Source organism: Sinohyriopsis cumingii, unplaced genomic scaffold (assembly GCF_028554795.1).
Source record: "Sinohyriopsis cumingii isolate HCF-2022 unplaced genomic scaffold, ASM2855479v2 utg000646l, whole genome shotgun sequence".
In the NCBI taxonomy this organism is placed as follows: domain Eukaryota; kingdom Metazoa; phylum Mollusca; class Bivalvia; order Unionida; family Unionidae; genus Sinohyriopsis; species Sinohyriopsis cumingii.
Window position 1 is genome coordinate 316,467 of NW_028315921.1, and position 7,722 is coordinate 324,188.

General features: G+C 37.3%; 1 non-coding gene across 1 annotated transcript; it reads right to left on the bottom strand.

The window, feature by feature from the left end:
* Window positions 1-5,054: 5,054 nt before the first annotated feature.
* Window positions 5,055-5,136, bottom strand: Trnar-ccu (transfer RNA arginine (anticodon CCU)). Its single transcript has one exon. It is a non-coding gene; the product is annotated as a tRNA-Arg (tRNA).
* Window positions 5,137-7,722: the final 2,586 nt, after the last annotated feature.

The window sequence follows — 7,722 nt, forward strand, 5'->3', positions numbered from 1 at the left end:
AAAGTTAGATATATTTTGTGTGTGTGGATAACTTTATTCACCACACAAAATACTATTTTCTGTGACAATGAATTCAAAGCCTGGTCGTGCTGCACGTGCAGCACAGGGAGCGGACTCAAATTCTAATGACATCAGTGGAATAGCTAGCAATAAGAATGGCATGTCGAGTAACATCGATAGACAGACAGGAGCTTCTCGTCGTTTTGGGAAAGAATGTACCGTGGTGATTGATGTAAAGGATGTGAAGAAAATAAAGGCAAGTGATATTATTAGAGGTGTAGAAGAATTAACCGGAGATATGTCGGTCTATGCAGTTGTGCCCAAAGGTGCAAATTTGTATGAGGTCACACTACCGAGCAAAGAAGTAGCATATAATGTCTTGTGTGGAATTGATATTGGAAGTGAACACTTTGATTGTACTCTCTTATATTCAGACACTATTATTGTGTCAATTCTTCATTTACCAGCATACATCACCGATGATGATATAAGTATGAAGCTCGGTGAATACGGAGTAGAACTTCTTTCTCCCATTCAACGCAGATATTATCCTGGGACTAGTGTGGCTCATGGGACTCGTTATGTCAAATGTAAATTTCCACAGCAGGTAAAATCCTTGCCTTACAGTCTGAAATTATATTTTGTTTCCGATCTCAGCAAATATTGTAGCTACATGGAGTGCATGATTTACTTCGAAATCTCTCAGAAACTTGTGCTGGATAGTGAAAAGAGATTATGTTTGTAGATGTGTGATCTTTCTGGTGTTCATTTCTTATATATAGACAAAATATCCATTCACAAGTGTTGATTAATGAGTTTTGCAGTGAATATTATGTTAAAGTTATCGTCGACGATGGGACTCGAACCCACGCGGGGAGACCCCAATGGATTAGCAGTTCATCGCCTTAACCACTCGACCACCTCGTCTGCATTACAGTGTGGTATACACAATTTATATACCCAGTAATATCTAAACCACATACATTATTTTTGTCACTCATTATTCAGTACCTTTGTGAAGAAAACCATTGTCATCAGATGGGGTAAGAAAGTTATTTTGCTCTTATTTACACAACAACTGAATCTATCGCAAACATATTATCCTTTGAAATCAAATTATCTTGATTTATTAAAAAGACATATTCGGACGGCGAAGACAATCCAAAGATTTTTACACACCTGTCCGCTACAGCCACCACAACCTTTATCCTCGTACACACAATACAAATATAAAACATGGTCGGTCCTCATATTCCTGTTAAATATTATGCGGGAGGAATATTTGCTTCGAATCATTCGTTCTGGATAGAAATCACCCAAATATTGACCCAGATGGGTGAATATCAGTTCCAATTAAAACTGATTGAAATTAGTTGTCCTTCATAACAGCAGAGTGGCGCAGTGGAAGCGTGCTGGGCCCATAACCCAGAGGTCCGTGGATCGAAACCACGCTCTGCTAATTCTTTTATTTCTTTATTTTTAAATTTAAAATATCATAACAGTAAATTATTATTTGCATTCAAGCCCGAAAATATCAAACCCATGTGCACTTTAGCGATATACTATATTTAGCTACAATGTAAATGCAACTAACGTAGAATTACTTTTATACTAATGGGTCAAAAGTAGGTCACTGTAACTTCACACTCTTCGAAAGACGTGATTTGTAGCACGACTTTGGATCCCCTATACTGCTATAGTAATAAGGGAACCCAAATCTGCAAATTGAATATGTGACGATATATTATGTTCCTCATTGTCACAAAGGGTTCAATATTAGATATCATTTTCAGTTAACTTAAAACAAATTGTCCCTCGGAATAGGTGTGTGACACAGTGCAAGCTTACTGGACCCATAACCAGAGGTACGTGGATCGATACCACCATCTGCTAATTCATTTCTCCGTTTATTTTTAAATTTAAGAATTCAGAACAGTAAATTATCTGCATTAAAGCACGAAAATATCAAACCCATGTACAATTAAGTTATATCCATAATTTAGGCACACAGTGAATTCAACTAAAGCAGCATTAGAAAATGGGTGCAACGTAACGTACTATAATTTTCCACTCTTCAAAGGACGTGTTTGTTCGTTTGCAATTGGATGCCTTACACTATTCAAGGAATAACGAAACGCAAATCAACATGCAGGAAATGTGACGATATACTAGGTCCCTCGTTGTCACAAAGGGTCAATGTAATCATTATTTCATCCTCTCTATATGTAATTGTAAAGATGAATTTTGGAACTCGAGCCATGCATACATTTGATTTTTTATGGCATTGTACCAAAATTAGAAGACTGTAGTCAGTGAGAGTACATATGTAAATGTAAAAGAAAAATAATTGTCAAGAAGGACAAGATGCAATCGTCGAAGGTTGATCTCTGAATAAATGTTTGATAAAATGACGTAGAAGTGAACCCTTGGAAGGTATGGTATCCAGGAAGAAGACCTTCATGCGTCCCACCACGACCACCACACACATCCTCCTTCTCAGCCCGCAACGAAATCAGCTTCAGAATAACTGATAGGTTTCAACGTTTTCTTAAGTTTGATTACTAAAAGTGTGATCCTGAAAGGTTTAAGATACAGACGTAATCTTGAATTAGGCTTCATGTAACAATGCCCATCCTTGCATTGCACAGATCCCTTGCCTACCTCTGTAAGTTCGACGTGAACGAAATTGTCAGCCTCACTTGCGATCCCATCCAATGGTGCAGATACGTTTTGACGCTAGACATGGTCCTACTATATTAAATACAGAAACATTATATTTTGTTTCCGATCTCAGCAAATATTGTAGCTGCATGGAGTACATGATTTACTTCGGAATCTCTCAGAAACTTGTGCTGGATAGTGAAAAGAGATTATGTTTGTAGATGTGTGATCTTTCTGGTGTTCTTTTCTTATATATAGACAAAATATCCATTCACAAGTGTTGATGAATGAGTTTTGCAGTGAATATTATGTAAAAGTTATCGACGAGGATGGGACTCGAACCCACGCGGCGATTAGCAGTCCATGGCCTTAACCACTCGGCCACCTCGTCTGCATTACAGTGTTGTATACACAATTTATATACCCAGTAATATCTAAACCACATGCATTATTTTTGTCACTCATTCTTCAGTGCCTTTGTGAAGAAAACCATTGTCATCAGATGGGGTAAGACAGTGCTTTTGCTCTTATTTACACAACAAGTGAATCTATCGCAAACATAATATCCTTTGAAATCAAATTATCTTGATTTATTAAAAAGACATATTCAGACGGCGAAGACAATCCAAAGATTTTTACACACCTGTCCCCTACAGCCACCACAACCTTTATCCTCGTACACACAATACAAATATAAAACATGGTCGGTCCTCATATTCCTGTTAAATATTATGCGGGAGGAATATTTGCTTCGAATCATTCGTTCTGGATAGAAATCACCCAAATATTGACCCAGATGGGTGAATATCAGTTCCAATTAAAACTGATTGAAATCAGTTGTCCTTCATAACAGCAGAGTGGCGCAGTGGAAGCGTGCTGGGCCCATAACGCAGAGGTCCGTGGATCGAAACCACGCACTGCTAATTCTTTTATTTCTTTATTTTTAAATTTAAAATATCATAACAGTAAATTATTATTTGCATTCAAGCCCGAAAATATCAAACCCATGTTCACTTTACCTATATACTATATTTAGCTACAATGTAAATGCAACCAACGTATAATTACATTTATACTAATGGGTCAAAAGTAGGTCACTGTAACTTCACACTCTTCGAAAGACGTGATTTGTAGCACGACTTTGGATCCCCTACACTGCTTTAGTAATAAGGGATCCCAAATCGGCAAATTGAATATGTGACGACAGATTATGTTCCTCATTGTCACAAAGGGTTAAATATTAGATATCATTTTCAGTTAACTTAAAACAAATTCTCCTTCGGAATAGGTTTGTGACACAGTGCAAGTTTACTGGACCCATAACCAGAGGTACGTAATCGATATCACAATCTGCTAATTCTTTTCTCCGTTTATTTTTAAATTTAAGAATTCAGAACAGTAAATTGTTATCTGCATTAAAGCACGAAAATATCAAACCCATGTACAATTAAGTTATATCCATAATTTAGGCACACAGTGAATTCAACTAAAGAGGCATTACAAAATGGGTACAACGTAACGTACTATAATTTTCCACACTTCAAAGGACGTGTTTATTCGTTTGCAATTGGACGCCTTTCACTGTTCTAGGAATAACGAAACCCAAATCAACTTGCAGGAAATGTGACGATATACTAGGTCCCTCGTTGTCACAAAGGGTCAATGTAACCATTATTTCATTAACTCAATATGTAATTGTAAAGATGAATTTTGGAACTCGAGCCATGTATACCTTTGATTTTTATGGCATTGTACCAAAATTACAATACTGTAGCCAGTGAGAGTACATATGTACATGTAAAAGAAAAATAATTATCAAGAAGGACATGATACAATCGTCGAAGGTATGATATCCAGGGAGAAGGCCCTAATGCGTCCCACCACGACCACCACACGCATCCTCCTTCTCAGCCCGCAACGAAATCAGCTTCAGAATAACTGGTAGGTTCCAACGTTTTCTTAAGTTTGATGACTAAAAATGTGATCCTGAAAGGTTTAAGATACAGACGTAATCTTGAATTAGGTTTCATGGAAGAATGCCCATCCTTGCATGTCGCAGATACCTTCCCTAACTCTATAAGTTCGACGTGAACGAAATTGTCAGCCTCACTTGCGATCACATTCAATGGTGCAGATACGTTTTGACGCTAGACATGGTCCTACTATATTAAATACAGAAACATTATATTTTGTTTCCGATCTCAGCACATATTGTAGCTGCATGGAGTGCATGATTTACTTCGAAATCTCTCAGAAACTTGTGCTGGATAGTGAAAAGAGATTATGTTTGTAGATGTGTGATCTTTCTGGTGTTCATTTCTTATATATAGACAAAATATCCATTCACAAGTGTTGATTAATGAGTTTTGCAGTGAATATTATGTAAAAGTTATCGTCGACGATGGGACTCGAACCCACGCGGGGAGACCCCAATGGATTAGGAGTCCATGGCCTTAACCACTCGGCCACCTCGTCTGCATTACAGTGTGGTATACACAATTTATATACCCAGTAATATCTAAACCACATACATTATTTTTGTCACTCATTATTCAGTACCTTTGTGAAGAAAACCATTGTCATCAGATGGGGTAAGAAAGTTATTTTGCTCTTATTTACACAACAACTGAATCTATCGCAAACATAATATCCTTTGAAATCAAATTATCTTGATTTATCAAAAAGACATATTCAGACGGCGAAGACAATCCAAAGATTTTTACACACCTGTCCGCTACAGCCACCACAACCTTTATCCTCGTACACACAATACAAATATAAAACATGGTCGGTCCTCATATTCCTGTTAAATATTATGCGGGAGGAATATTTGCTTCGAATCATTCGTTCTAAATAGAAATCACCCAAATATTGACCCAGATGGGTGAATATCAGTTCCAATTAAAACTGATTGAAATTAGTTGTCCTTCATAACAGCAGAGTGGCGCAGTGGAAGCGTGCTGGGCCCATAACGCAGAGGTCCGTGGATCGAAACCACGCTCTGCTAATTCTTTTATTTCTTTTTTTTAAAATTTAAAATATCATAACAGTAAATTATTATTTGCATTCAAGCCCGAAAATATCAAACCCATGTGCTCTTTATCGATATACTATATTTTGCTACAATGTAAATGCAACTAAAGTAGAATAACTTTTATACTAATGGGTCAAAAGTAGGTCACTGTAACTTCACACTCTTCGAAAGACACTCTTCGAAAGACGTGATTTGTAGCACGACTTTGGATCCCCTATACTGCTATAGTAAGAAGGGAACCCAAATCTGCAAATTGAATATGTGACGACAGATTATGTTCCTCATTGTCACAAAGGGTTAAATATTAGATATCATTTTCAGTTAACTTAAAACAAATTGTCCTTCAGAACAGGTGTGTGACACAGTGGAAGCTTACTGGACCCATAACCAGAGGTACGTGAATCGATACCACCATCGGCTAATTCTTTTCTCCTTTTAGTTTTAAATTTACGAATTCAGAACAGTAAATAGTTATCTGCATTAAAGCACGAAAATATCAAACCCATGTACAATTAAGTTATATCCATAATTTAGGCACACAGTGAATTCAACTAAAGCAGCATTAGAAAATGGGTGCAACGTAACGTACTATAATTTTCCACTCTTCAAAGGACGTGTTTGTTCGTTTGCAATTGGATGCCTTACACTGTTCTAGGAATAACGAAACCCAAATCAACATGCAGGAAATGTGACGATATACTAGGTCCCTCGTTGTCACAAAGGGTCAATGTAACCATTATTTCATCCTCTCTATATGTAATTGTAAAGATGAATTTTGGAACTCGAGCCATGCATACATTTGATTTTTTATGGCATTGTACCAAAATTACAAAACTGTAGCCAGTGAGAGTACATATGTACATGTAAAAGAAAAATAATTATCAAGAAGGACATGATACAATCGTCGAAGGTATGATATCCAGGGAGAAGGCCTTAATGCGTCCCACCACGACCACCACACGCATCCTCCTTCTCAGCCCGCAACGAAATCAGCTTCAGAATAACTGATAGGTTTCAACGTTTTCTTCAGTGTGATGACTAAAAGTGTGATCCTGAAAGGTTTAAGATACAGACGTAATCTTGAATTAGGCTTCATGGAACAATGCCCATCCTTGCATTGCGCAGATCCCTTGCCTTCCTCTATAAGTTCGACGTGAACGAAATTGTCAGCCTCACTTGCGATCCCATCTAATGGTGCAGATACGTTTTGACGTTAGACATGGTCCTACTATATTAAATACAGAAACATTATATTTTGTTTCCGATCTCAGCAAATATTGTAGCTGCATGGAGTACATGATTTAGTTCGAAATCTCTCAGAAGCTTGTGCTGGATAGTGAAAAGAGATTATATGTGTAGATGTGTGATCTTTCTGGTGTTCTTTTCATATATATGGACAAAATATCCATTCACAAGTGTTGATGAATGAGTTTTGCAGTGAATATTATGTAAAAGTTATCGACGAGGATGGGACTCGAACCCACGCGGGGAGACCCCAATGGATTAGCAGATTATTTACACAACAACTGAATCTATCGCAAACATAATATCCTTTGAAATCAAATTATCTTGATTTATTAAAAAGACATATTCAGACGGTGAAGACAATCCAAAGATTTTTACACACCTGTCCCCTACATCCACCACAACCTTTATCCTCGTACACACGAGACAAATATAAAACATGGTCGGCCCTCATATTCCTGTTAAATATTATGCGGGAGGAATATTTGCTTCGAATCAATCGTTCTAAATAGAAATCACCCAAATATTGACCCAGATGGGTGAATAACAGTTCCAGTTAAAACTGATTGAAATGAGTTGTCCTTCATAAGAGCAGAGTGGCGCAGTGGAAGCGTGCTGGGCCCATAACCCTGAGGACTTCCGGTTATGACATCAGATGGAAAACACGTTTGATGATCGCTCCGTGAATTTTCAAGTTTTCTTCCTTTAATAGACATTTTTTCTGTTTTAAGTTGTTACAGGTACGTTTATTAGATTCGTGTGATCGCATTCATATAAAAGTT